Source organism: Ursus americanus, chromosome 15 (assembly GCF_024610735.1).
Source record: "Ursus americanus isolate L20-20 chromosome 15, mUrsAme1.1.p, whole genome shotgun sequence".
NCBI lineage: Eukaryota > Metazoa > Chordata > Mammalia > Carnivora > Ursidae > Ursus > Ursus americanus.
In genome coordinates, this window is record NC_142141.1 from 19274489 (window position 1) to 19288970 (window position 14482).

The 14482-nt window shown below is 42.1% G+C and overlaps 1 protein-coding gene across 4 annotated transcripts in view; it reads right to left on the minus strand.

Annotated features, from left to right (window-relative positions):
- Nucleotides 1-14482, minus strand: part of SGCD (sarcoglycan delta) — a 904357-nt gene that overhangs the window by 272350 nt on the left and 617525 nt on the right. The window lies entirely within an intron of this gene.

Consider the following 14482-nt stretch of genomic DNA (forward strand, 5'->3'; position numbering starts at 1 on the left):
CGGAGTGAGATATTTGCCACCTCCTTAGGGGGCCCCACAAGATCTTTCTAAAATCCTCTGGCTCACAGAAGTCAAAGGTAAGGTCTGGAAACCGGGAGAGTTTCTAAAGTAACCCTTCAAGTTAGGGCCTCTCTGTGGCAAAGCAAATTCATCAGTTAGCATTCCGTGGAGTCCTGTTTACGGTCTGCAGGAACATTCATTGGGCTATTATGAAGAACGCTAATGCTCTCAATTACACCTAAATTAAGATAAAGCAGTAACCTAGTTACTGTAAAAGTGGTTTTATTTATAGACAGCAATTTAATCTTTAATATGCAACTACCATCTGTAAAACTACTTAGCCCCATCTATCCCATTTATGTCTTTATTATCCTCTTGTAAAAACACATGGAGCATTCTCGGTTATACATGCGAAATGAGTTCTTTCTGTAGCACTTTTTTTAAGCTTAAAAATGTTGATGTAATTACAGTGGATAGATACATTTTCATGCTGAATGTTCTTCATCCATTATATACGATAATGAAATTAACCACAATCTCTACAGAAAGGAAAAGCGATTTATGGGAGTTGGAGAGGAAGACCATTTCCCTCCTCTAATAGAAACATTTGTTTGGGTGGCAGGGAGGTCTGAAGGAGGGGGTGGAGGTGGGGGAGGTGCAGAGAGAGATTCCCAGGCTCAGCACCGTCGACCCTTCCAACTAAAATCATATCTCGGAAGAGGGCAAGCCTCTAAGCACACGGAGCTGGCTGTGGTCCTTCAGCTGCCATTGTTGGAGGCCCAGCTTTGAAAGCACAAACTGTCCCGGTGTCAGAACACATCTGGAAGCCGAGCCAGCTTCTAAGCTAAGCATTGCAGCAGAAGCAGCCTGTCTATCCCACAGGAGAGAAGCGTGATTTTCTGAGCAGGGTTCCCAGGCTCTTGAGGGGCTTTACAAAGCCTGACAGTTACAGTCACTCCTTTAATAATCATTTGTTGGCAGCTGGAAAGAAAAGCCAACAAATGCACACAAGCAGAAAGAAAAAGTTTTGAAGACCTTGTGGGGCATCCACAAATCAGCAAGTATCTGTTTTGTTTTGGCTAAACTTTAACATGCAGAACATCTCAAGGAACCGAGATTCTCATTTATAAAGGTAAAAGATGTTTATAGCTAGTTGAGGACTAGAAAGATGAGCTAATTTGAGGTCAGCAAGTACAAGTCAAGAGTAGAGACTTCACCTCTCCCTTGTCCATGGTGGACATAATCAACTGTGATTCGGTGTTTCACACTACTGGCGGCTCAGGGGACGAAATCTAGAAGCCACTGCATGTCAAATAATCCCCTCCTTTTTATATCTGAGGAGCTGAATCACAGAGACATATAATGTGACTCTCTCACTGACACACAGCAAGTTAGTGTCAGAGACCGCAACGCATCCCAAGATCCCCCTTCCTGGTCCTAGAGTCTTTATATGCCACAGGAGTGTTATTTATATACAACTGGCAGTGATGCAGAGTATAGGAAAATGCAAGCCTACAGATGGAACAGCAAGAGATAACACAAGTTCAGCCTCTAATCAGCCTGACCCACTCTCTAATACTCATGGTCCCAGATAATGGCGACAGAAGCTCAGTCTAATGATTCCCCAGGTGGGACCACTGCACAACCAGGCATTGCTATGGCTGACTCATGCTGGCAAAACCATTTCCGATAGGAATTTAGTCATGCCTGGGAAAGTGTTATTATCCTTCGCAATATTAGTCTATTTTTTTTTTTTTAAGATTTTATTTATTTGTTCGACAGAGAGAGAGACAGCCAGTGAGAGAGGGAACACAAGCAGGGGGAGTGGGAGAGGAAGAAGCAGGCTCCCAGCGGAGCAGGGAGCCCAATGTGGGGCTCGATCTCAGGACCCTGGGATCACGCCCTGAGCCGAAGGCAGATGCTTAATGACTGAGCCACCCAGCTGCCCCTGCAATATTAGTCTTAAATTTGAGCGTATGTTACAAGCAAATTGTCTACAAGATGATGATGATGCTGATGGAAAGAAGGCTACATGTATCGCCATATACATCCTCTATCAACTGGGTCTACTCTCTCTTTTACTTGATCACAGATGTCCATTTCCTTCCCACATTTTGCAATCACTTTATTTGTTGCCTTCTTTGCTATCTGACTTCTATTCTGGAACATAAGTCCCATGAGGGCAGGGACACTTTCTGTCTTCTCTATCATATTCCCAACACCTTGTAAGGTACCTGAGTCAAGCTAAGTGCTCCAACTATATGTTAACTTAAATAATGAATAAAATTCAGAGCATTTATAACAGAAGACAAAGGGCTTTTACCTAGGTGGACAACTAGGGAAAGAGGACTTATAAGGCAAGAATATAAAGGATTGTTACAAAGTTGACATAAAAACTTAGGAAAATGCTCATAACATAGAATGGAGAGAGACAGGTCTAGGCTATGAACCTGCAAGCATACTGTGGACTGAAATACACTCTTGTACCTTTGAATGTTATATTGTGGTGCATATGAACTGCCCTTGGAAATGAAATAATTTAACAACCACAAAAGCCATTTTTTGACTCCAATCTTCTTGTCGCACAGTTAAGAAAACTGACTTCCAGAGATGTGGGGACAAGTGAAAATGCCTACAGGTGAGGAATGGTAGAGAGGAGATTTAAAACAGGGTAGCCCGATTCTATTGGAACGCTTTCTGCTCTATTTGCCAGACTCCTCGGGTTAAGAGTATTGGGACAGCCCTTCTTAACTCAGTCACACTTGCAGACCATAGACAACTGTTTTGGATGTATTTCATTAGCTCAGAAAATAAAGAAAAACAATACACAATTTCTTAGCACAGTTACACTCAATCACTATCTGCCCCCAACAAACAACCCTGGTGCCACGTCTTGAGCTAAATCTATTATTTCTTTCTACCAAACAGGCTTTGAAGGCTTCTGCCAACCCAGAAAGTGCACCAGGATTTGGGGCCAATGCGGACTATCACATTTAGAAGCTTTCTATTCTCAAACAGCAACCTGCTACCTTCCTGCTTGGATAAGAAGTTCATTTCACAGTTAGGAAGGTGCTCTTATGACAGTGCACGGAGTCACAAGTCATACCTCCCATCCAAATCAGCCATTTCGAACGGGGGTGGCTGTGAGCAACTTGCCCATTTGCAGCACTCAGGGAGTGCATAAAATTAACCTCAAGGCTGATGACAGCTACTAATACGTTGCAGGGAGCTGAGGTCAGAGAACAGCCTCGGATGGATTCCACGCACGTTTCTAGGTGAACTTTCCCTGTATTTATACAGGGGACCAATAGGTTTCTTATTTTAAAATCCACGGGGAAAGACACTGAGCTACATGGCAACGGCGAAGTTTGATAGCAAATGCAGGAGGGTTATCTGTGCAATCATCTTTCAATTAGTCACCGTGAAAGAGAAGAACGGTGGCACAGATAATACAGAACCACTGAATGTGGGGATGATCATTCATTCTGGTTTTGTATCATATGTCATGATTAGTAAAGAATAAAGTAATACCTATTGCTATAATAGCTAACAATAACATTTATCAAGCATGCACTATGTACCACATGCTGTATTAAGCTATTTATAAAATGTCCTCATGAAGGAGAGTATTATCATCCTTCCTTTACGGAACAAGAAAACCAGGAGGTTCATGAACTTGCCCAAGGACTCAGAGCTGGCGAGTAAGTGCTGGATTCAAACTAGGATCTGTTCACCTCCAAAGGTACACCCATGACCAGTGTGCTGTGCTTGTCAGAGATTCGTCTTCTACGTGCTCACAGGAGCCTTATTAAATGTTCAGTCATTTGGGGGCTGATGATGTGTCAAACTGAAATACATTGTCACAAGGCCACGCCCACCCAAACTAGCGTTGACCCACCTTCCTACAGAGCCTGCAATCATAGGACGGAACTTTCAATTTTTCAGGTTAAGGGTTGAACGGCCACAAGAAGCTCATTAAAATGCCAGTGTCTTAGATACGATACCAAAAGCACAAGCAACAGAAGATCGAGGACTTGTACTTCACCAAAATTAAAAATTATCGTTCTTCAAAGGATACCATGAAGAAAGGGAAGAGACAAACTTACGGAATGGGAGAAAATATCTGGAAATCATTTATCTGATAAGGATTTAGTATCCAGAACGTATAATCAATTCTTACAACAATAATAAGATAAAAAGCTTGGGGCGCCTGGGTGGCACAGTCATTAAGCGTCTGCCTTCGGCTCAGGGCGTGATCCTGGCGTTCTGGGATCGAGCCCTGCATCAGGCTCCTCCACTGGGAGCCTGCTTCTTCCTCTCCCACTCCCCCTGCTTGTGTTCTCTCTCTCGCTGGCTGTCTCTCTCTCTGTCAAATAAATAAATAAAATCTTTAAAAAAAATAAAAATAAATAAAAATAAAAAGATAAAAAGCTTGAATGTTAAAAAAGGAGGAGGGATTTGACAAGACATTTCTCCAAAGAAGATATATCAAACGGCCAAGAAGCACAAGAAATATCGTTCAACATCATCAGTCATCAGGGAAATGCAAACCAAAACTACAAAGAGATATCACTTCAAGTAGGACAGCACTAATAAAAAGGACGAACAATGAGCATTGGTGAAGATGTGGAAAAATTGGACACCTCTTAGGTTGCTAGTGGAAATGCAAAATAGTACAGCTACTGTGGAAAGAGTCTGGCAGTTGCTCAAAATGTTAAACCCAGAGTTTCCATGTGATCTATCAATTCTGCTCTAGACCGAGGAGAATTGAAAACACACCCACCCAAAAATTCATCAACAGATTATTCATAGCAGCATGATTCCTACTAGCCAAAACGTGAAAACAACCCATATGGCGATCAACCAATAAATGGATAAACAAAACGTGGCATTAGCCACGAGAAGGAATACCATCTGACCACAAACAATAAAATACTGACACATGCTACAACATGGGAGGAACCTGCTAGGTTAAGGAACCAGTCACAAAGGCTACAGACTATATGACTGCATTCAAATGATGCATTTGGAAGAAGTAAATCCACAGAGACGGACCCAGACTGGGGGTTGCCAGGGGCTGGAAGGGAGACGGAATGAAGAATGATGGCTTAATGGGTACAGGGTTTTCTTTGACAGGGTAAGAATGTTTTGGAACTCGACAGAAACAGCAGTTGTGCAACATTTTAATATACTAAATGCCACTGAATTGTTCACTTTGAAATGGTTGGTTTTAGGTGATGTGAATTTGACCTCAATAAAAATAAAAGCAGATGATCTGTCGGATGGGTTTCCTGTGAGTTCTGGACCTCAAAAGATTGAGTGAAAGGCGCAGAAGGCAAACCTCGCTCACTTCTATTTTTTTCAGAGCAAGCTGATACATAGGCGAAGTATTCAATAAGGCACAAACCTAAAGGATTCTCGGCTAATTCAGTGGAGCATCCGGCACAATGAGCTTTTAGTTGATTCAAAATTTTACTGTGCATTGCTTTTCAAGAGCTCATGCCAAACAGCTTAAAAATGAGGGCCTGGAAAGACTCAGCCATGTGTTCTAATTGGGGGCTAGATTGCACATAACTGCCGACAGAATGAAAATTGGTTTGTGGTAGCTTACATTTCTTACTCTTTGCATGCATAAAGCAGAGGTATACATAGAGCACATTAACAGATATATATTGTGTCTGTGTATTAACACGGACGCAGCTGGGGAGGGATGGTGATTATGAAAAAAGACCCAAATAGATTCCTTAGCAGAGCAACAATGAGAAAATAATTGAGAAGCCCCCACCCTAGATAAAGAAAACCAGGAAAAATTCATCTCTCTTGAGCAGTGGGAAAGCTTCCCCATAGAGGATCTTCAAGTAAGCAATATTTGTTTACCACCCAGGGAAATATCAAGTCTGTCCTGAAGACAATGTCTTCACGGTGCTTAAGAGAACAGCCCCCCAGCTGGTGCACTTACCAGCTGCTTGACACTGAGCAACCTATAACCTCTTTATTTTTTTAATTTTTTTCATAATAATATTTTTATTATATTATGTTATTCACCATACAGTACATCCCTGGTTTTTGATGTAAAGTTCGATGATTCATTAGTTAAACCTAAGCTTCCCCAAATGGAAAAGGGGGCTGGAAAGAGCTCTACCCCCGCCAACTGGATTATTGCATTAAATGGGACTATACCTCAAAGGGACTTGGCACAGCACCCAGAACAGTCTACCTTCCCTATAAAGGTGAGCTGCTGTTCCTCTTCTTCCACCATGGAAAGAGCCCAGATGTCCACCAACATACGAAAGGTGCATTGTTTAACCACAGCAATGAAACAGCCTTTATATACTATAAAATTTGCCAGACACACACACACACACACACACACACACACACACACACAACAGAATATCACTCAGCCATCAAAAATAATAAAATCTTGCCACTTCCAATGACATGGATGGAACTAGAGTATTATGCTTAGTACTATGCTAAGTGAAAAAGGTCAGACAAAGACGATATGATTTCACTCATATGTGGAATTTAAGAAACAAAACAGAAGAACATAGGGGAAGGGAAGGACAAATAAATTAAGATAAAATCAGAGAAGGAGACAACCCATAAAACACTCTTAACTATAGGGAACAAATTGAGGGTTGCTGGAGGAGAGGTGGGTAGGGGGATGGGGTACCTGGGTGATGGACATTAGGGAGGGCACGTGATGTAATGAGCACTGGGTAATATATGCAACTGATGAATCACTAAATTCTACCCCTGAAATTAAAGATACACTATATGTAAACTAAATTGAATTTAAATAAAAAAATTAAAAGGAAAGAAAGCCCAGTGGTGAGAAAGAGACGGCCACAGAGAATGAATACATGGGCTTAAGTATTCTCTCTGACTTTGGGCAACTTAGTTATCATGTCCTGTCTTCAATGCCTCTCAAATGAAGGAAATAAAGGTAATTCTCGGGGTTGTTTGAAGATTGAATAAGGAGTCTATTCCTGGAAAGCTGAAATGGCATCTGCCACCTAAAATGCATTTGATAAATAGAAGTTGCTCTGACCAGTGTGACTGCCATGATTACTCTGGCAGTGGCTATGGTGATTAGCCTATCTGGCCATCACAACTGAATTCAGTGCAATAAGGGGTACAAAAGACTTCCAAGAATGTAGACCATTTAAAATGTGACCATTTGGTTAGGGTTCCCTGTGAGAAATGAGAAGAAGACAACTCAATTGAGTAACACCGCAGTGGAGACGAGTGGGATGCCACCCCGAGTGGAGCAGGGCATAAGCTGGAGTAGCTCAGGAGAGCTTCCTGCACGAGACGGGAGCTGAGGTGAACTCTCCTTTCTACCACTCACAAATATAACCACCTCTCTTTAGCTCTGGTCCCCTTGCCGCCGCATATGAAAATCTTCTGAAAGAGATCTTTCCATCTTTACTTAACTTCCCACAGGCTTCCCTCTTTTGCTGCCAATTGCCCACCTGAAAGCACAGAGGAAACAGAGCCAAAGTCCACCTCACAGAATAATAGGTCCTTAAGCTACAGTGACTGCCAGAAAATGCCAGCTCTCAGAGCAGGAGCATATGGTGAAAACGGCTGAAAAGGCAGGGGTAATTTTTACAGCGGGTTATTACTATAAACCTCCTTTGAGAGGCCAATTCACAGCTTGTCCTAAACACTACATTAACTCATTTATGGTCTTCCAAAAATGCTCAATTTCCTACTGTCCCGAAATCTGACAAATAAGCTCTCCTAATTCAAAACCCTCATGGACATCCTTAAACTCCCAGCTGAGTGTGGTGCCATTTCCAGGTTGCAAATCCAGCCTTCCGGAAGCATCCTCTCGGTAGCTCACTTCAGCATAAGCCCTCAATCCCTTGAAATGGAGTTTTCTTTTGGCTGCCAGGAGTCTACTAGGCTTCTCTGTGTCAAACCTAGAAAATGTGCAGCTGGAAACGATTTGGAGTGCTCCTTCAAACTTCTCCTTGTAGTGGGTCCAAGTGGTGATTCTAAACCTTGAACTTGGTTATCAGTTCCAAAAGTTAAAATATACATACACATAGAAAAATATAAATATGTATATATCCCTCTATTTTTTAAAATTCATGTATATTTTCTGTATATTTCTACATATTTATTTTTACATATTTATACACACGTATATATAATGTATATGTGTGCATATACATACACATACAGTTCCTTCCTTCTCCGAAAGAGTGACATTAGCTATCTCCTCTTCATCTTTCCCTAAACTGTCCTCCCCTCTTAGTCCAGATTTAAATATCTAGCAGTCAAATTAGGATTCCCCTTTGTTGCTAGATAACTATCAATCATTTCCATCTGTTACCAAGTCTCTGTTTTCTCGAAAATAATGTAAAATTTAGATGCGAATGCAACACTGTCTGCATTGTTTAATCACAGCAATGAAACAGGCTTTATATGCTATAAAATTTGCCAGACATACAAAGAAACTTTAATTTCTACCTTGGCAATCTCTGTGCCATCTGTCATTTCTTTAAAATAACCAAATAGCTCTGGGCATGATATTAACATAGAAGATTGTCAAATGTGTCTTGTCGGAGATAATACTGAAGAGGAATTAAGATGACTCTAGGATAGTATCTTTATTTTCATTTAAATTAGACAATAAAAAGATTTCTTTTGGACATTTATGAATGCTCCCCTTCGGGGTATAATCGGAAGATCACAGAATCCAACTAAAATAATGAGGAGGTTGTATCCCAAAGTGCGATGCACGTACCGCTGATTATACTTAAGAAGGCTTACATGGTACAAGGATGGCATTTAAAATAATATTTTCAAGTGTGCATTAAAGGAAAAAAAAAAAAAAACCTAGCACATCTAACCTGAGATTCCATATGTACTACTATTCAGGATGAATCCATTATTTTTCTTTTAAAGTTCATTCAAAGGAAAATGTTTAGTATTTGAATATAGCAAGAATTGTGATAAATAAATGGGAATAAATAAAAGATGGGCACGGTGAATGAAATGATAGTGGGCTAAGCTCCAGGAGGCAGGGCTTCCTAACTGTGAACTTGAAATCATCAGCACCCTGACATTTTGATAAGAACCTCTCCGTGAATTAGACTCAGCTGAGTTGCTTAGTTATAAAGGAGAAATCTTGGGGGGAATGGGGGTTGCTGGGGGTGGAGGATGGATGTTAGTTATCTGGGCACTATTAAAAAAAGGATTTGTTTCTAATTCTCTATAAAACAGGAGAGAGTTCGGATCTTTGCTTGAGAGGTAGGGGCAGCTAGACTAGCTTTGCTCCCCACCATGTAGACCACAGCAGTGGGAGCACGATGTAATAGGAAAGGCAATGGACTTGTTTGAAAGCAGTTTCTGAATTTGGTCTCTGCCACGAACGTGCTCGGTGACCTCAGGCGAGTCTCTCTCCATCTGTTCCTCTGAGTCACAGTGGTCGACTGGAGGATCTTCCAGAACCCTTTTAACCTCTGACATTTATTACTTCTAAACTTTTCCAGCAACAGGTATAAGAAAGGGGATCCTATCCTGGCAAAACTGTAAGTCAAAGTCTTTAGGAGTACTCTTAACACATGACTTTTTACTTTTTTCTTAGGATCAGAATTCGGTTATTCACGCATCCATTCATCCTGTAAGTGCAAATTGAGTACTTTGTGGGCCTGTCTGTTCTTCAGGGAGCTAAGAGGATCAGAAGGTGTTTTCAGAACTTACAAGGTATAAGAATCACCTAAGAAACTTGCTAAAATCCACTTTCTATTTCTTCCCCTCTGATTAAATCTGGTTAACAGCCAAGAAATTTGAATTTTAACAGACAATCCAGGTGATTTTGATGTCAGTGTGCCTGGACCACATTTGGAGACACTTTAGTCTGTTGAGCGAGGCAGGTAACCAAGCAGTCTACTTTAAATCTGAAAGACAGTTGCCATGAGAAGTGGAGGATTATGGTGCCGGGGCAGGTATGCAGACAGGCTCCCTAGATGGCATGGGATCCCAGGTTGCCTACATAAGAGGAAAGAATATTCAAAAAAACACTTGAACAGAATTTCACAAGCTCAAGGTGAAGATAAAAGGCATTTTGGACAGAAAAGAGTTTAGACACACATGGGGAGCCAGGTGTCTCCTTCTCAACTCAGAAGTCTCCAACGGCCTCAAGTAACAGTATTTCCCACCTCTCACTCCTCTTCAGAAGTATTTGTAGGATTACTAAATGGGTGGAGGAATAGACCAATTAACTTCTTCAGTGGTTAACAATTCATGGATGTTAGCATACTTGGGGTTCGGGGACCTATGCTGGTAAGAGGGTACAGAACTTGTGAAGGGTGCCTGAATCTCTACATTGCTTGCCAGAGGGACTCAAGAGTATGAGCAGAAAATAACTTTAGCACTTGTTGTAGCAGGAGCTGGTATCTAAATCGCCCTCATTTCTTCTAGCACTTTCACACGTACCATCCCATGCCACAAAATAAACAGTCTAATTGTATTTGTCCATCAGATAGATTTTTCATTTTCCTCACAATTACAAGTACGACTGGATCATAACCTTTTGAGGTAACTGTCGCTCTGTAAAAAAATGTCACGGGATGTCTTTAGTGACAGAAGGAGGTGATACCTTTTGCAACACTGAATTCACAAGGCACACGCCACTGGCTGCACAGAGAGTCTTCTATCGAAGGCACAAATTGAAATGTGCTAGGCTGTGTGGTCTTGAGCGGGTGGCAGAGCCTCTCTGTGCCTCAGTTTTCTTGACGAAAATAGAATGACATGAATCAGACACCTGCTAAGAATGGTTTCTGACAGTCCATGAATCAAAGTAAAAGAACATTTCTAGAGGAATTAATTAATCCTCTGGGGATAAAATGAGATAAGCATTTGCTTTTATTCTACACTGCTCTGCAGATGATCTCTCCTTTACAATAATCAGATCTGAAGAAAAGGGCCACGTGATATGCTCAAGTGTAACCAGCCTGTTTTCTGAGAGATACAGTAAATGGAGGAAGGATTTTGCGAAGCCCAGATGACTTGCTTGGCAGCTATAATTTTATCTCCTCAATGACTGAGCCAATTTTCTCCTCCAGCTCACTTACACACCTTTAATGAATACATGTTTCTTTGATTAAATTAACATTTTTGTCTAGCTAATTAGCCTGAAAAACCTATGCTGAACTGATCTGGTAGCAACTTCATTACTGCTCATCGGTGCATGTTTGCGACCAATCACTGTCAGCTCAATCGCCTAATGATTAGGGGAACATTAAGTTTGGCTAATTTGGCTTTCTGTGGCCATCAGCACGTTTCCAGTGAGGAGCCAATCCCCACCCAGCATCGACCCCGCTTGACAGTGACAGATGTTTTAATCACAGGGTTTCATTCATTAATGTCCATCAGCGTTGCTAGCCAGGTTTGCAGCAAATACCTTGATTTGAAACCAAAACTAATTAAATACTATCTTCGTAATTACCTTATATAGTTACCCTTCCCTAAGTGGGCCAATATGACAGGAGCTGAAAAATAAAGCCCTAAATGAGGTTGGAGGGGGGAGGGAGTCCCTGCATTGCTGAATCGAATTTCCTGTCTGCATGTTTAATAAGTGGTGTGAGTCTACAGGGAGCGATCCCTCCCTCTACACACAATGGGCAGAAATGCACTTCTCAGTGTTGCCTGTGACAAACCAGCCAGCTTGTGGAACACATTGCTTTCTTAGATCTATGATGTTTTAATAGGATTATTTTGTGCACACAGAACACTGAGAGGATGCCACTGAATCTTCATGACCAATGTCATCACCCTTCTTGGGTGTTGGCTACTTGGAGACCCATACCTCCCACACTGCCTTTCCAAGTGGTTCTGAGGGTGTTGGCTCCACCCACGGCTGCAAGGGTGGCATGTGGCTGGGTCATAGCCAATGAGCATCGGACACATCTTAAGAAAAGTAATTTATGGCTAGGCGTGTTACCCAATGAGGCCAATCACAGGCAAAGACTCTTAATTCTGTGAATCTCAGCTTGAGCTATGTAAGAAGTGCCCCTGTCTTTCCTGAGACATTTAACACTCAGACATCAAAGTCTGTGGGAGCTCTAGCCATCTTGTAAGCACAAGGAGACACACTTTTGAGGAAGGGGTTTACATGAAGGAAAATGGAGTCTGAAAGCTGGCCAGGAAAAAACCACCTTGTGTCAACAGCATTTTGGCCCTTGTATCCAACCTCCCTATGTTGACAGACCTACTCCTAGAATTTTCAGTTTTATGCCCTTGATGAAAGACCTTTTTGCCAAAGACACACCCAACCAAAAAAGCAGTATCTGATATAAGCCCTTTTTAACTACTCAACATACTCTTACATTTGATATCTTAGATAGCCTCCGGAATAATACTACACAGTTGATAGGGAAGGCAACCGTCAGCCTCATTTTTGGAAAGAAGAGGTCTAGAGCACAAAGAAATAGGGGCTCAATAACACATGCCAAGCCAGTGCTGGACTTGGACCACCAAGCTGGCCCTTTATTCTTCTGCTGAACTCTTGGTAACTTGTTCCCCCCACCTGGCTCACTCTGGATGATCAGAACAGTGTTTTGGGATGACAGTAGAACGCACGGATAAGCCAGGACTTTGGCACCCGCTTGATTCAAATCCCTGCTCCACCATTTCCTAGTTAGATGACATTTAGCAAGTTTAACGTGGGTAAGCACTGGCGTCCGTGCCTACAATGGCAATAAAGCATGTAAAACGCTCAGCACAAACAGCACAGTTCTTTCTCAACTAGAGAAAACTGCAGAAAAGAGGGAACATTTTTTAAACCAATAGCAACACAGGAGTTAGCCCAACTTTGTATTCCCTCCAACAAAAATTTTAGGTTTTGCTCTCTGTGGTTCCAAATACCCATTGCCTAAGCAGTTTAAGAAAAATGCCCCTTGCTCCCGACTGTAGTGATGGCCACACCCTATACTTATGTCAATTTAATTAAAATTTCTCCCAGAAACTTCTTCCAACATAAGAAAATAACAGGTCAAGCTATTTTCAGCAAAGACAGAGATGGTCAAATCCTCTGTGTCTAATTACTAGAACAAACCTAAATCAATGGCAGAGAGTGCGTCCATTTGTAAAGGGGATCTAAAGAAGAAATTGCTTTCTAGAAAAGCTTGAGGTACACTTGGCTCTTTCTCTTTTTAGCTCTGTGATCTGGGGCAGGCTACCTCACTAAGCCTCAGTTTGCTCATTTTAAAAAGAGATACTCTCATCTGCTTTCCTGCTGACGTATGCACAGATAGACAATGAAAACAAATGAGCAGCAAAGACAACGTAGCAGGCTTGACTGCTAACATTCAGAAGGCCTGCTGATAAGATTGGCTCTTGGCTGGTGTCTGAGAACTTGTCTTTGGGGAGGGTTCCCACCATTCCAGGACTGATAAGAATATGTCACTATTTCTCAACTCTGTGTATAGGCAATGGGGTTGTTGCTGAACATCTGCTTTCCTTCTGGAATTCTGTTATATCTACTCCCTCCCCCACCCCCAGGCTGCCTATGTGACCAGCCCCTTATAAATGCCCTGCTCACTGAGTCTCTAGTGAGCTTCCGTGTCTGGGAACATATTTAGATAGGTGTGGTCCCAGCTGGTGGCTGGGAGAGGCACGTGCATCCGGTGGGGCTTCAGTGAGGGAGAACTCGGGATGCTGGATCTGGTTTCCTCTGGACCTTCCCCCGTGCAGCTTTTCTTTTGCTGAATTCATGGGCTTAGTGGGCTTTTGCTGAAATATAACATAGCTGTGCGTCTGTCTGACTGTATGCTGAGTCCTCCTAGGGGATTACCAAACCTAAGGGCAGGGGTCTTGGCGACCCCCGATGCATTAAACATCTAGCATATTATGCAGCATATAAAAATTTACAACAAACAGATGTGTGTAGCACTGTCGTCCTCCTGACACACTGACGTTCTTGCTCTGAATGAAACAGCAGGCAGTAGCCGTGTCCGTGTGGCAAGACTGAAAATCTGAAATGCTCTCCTATTCCAGCTTCCGTTTGACAGCAACGTGTGAACAATAGATATCCAAATAAATTCTCACCTGTTTTGTAAAGGTTTATAAATGAGGATATTCATGATTACATTATTTGGGGAGAGCTGAAGGCCCTTGGGTTCTCATGACCGGGAGAACGCAAAGGCAAAATGTGTTGATGGACATCCCTGACATCGAGGAAGCGTGAAGGGGTACAGGAACAAGCAGCAACAGGCTGAGTCCAGAGGAGGAAAAAACTGAACATAGCACAATACCACTTAAACTACAGATAACTGCGTACAAATCGATACCCATTTTGAAAAAACACGTCAACAGAAAGACATTCGAAAACTGCATTGGATTAATTCTCTAGGGTGGGGGAAGAGGGGCAGAAGTAGGGTGTGGTAGTGAAAGGCAGTAAATACAGACACCCTTGAAATAAGAGGAGAACCCTGCTCAGACCCACAGGGAAAAGGTGCCATTT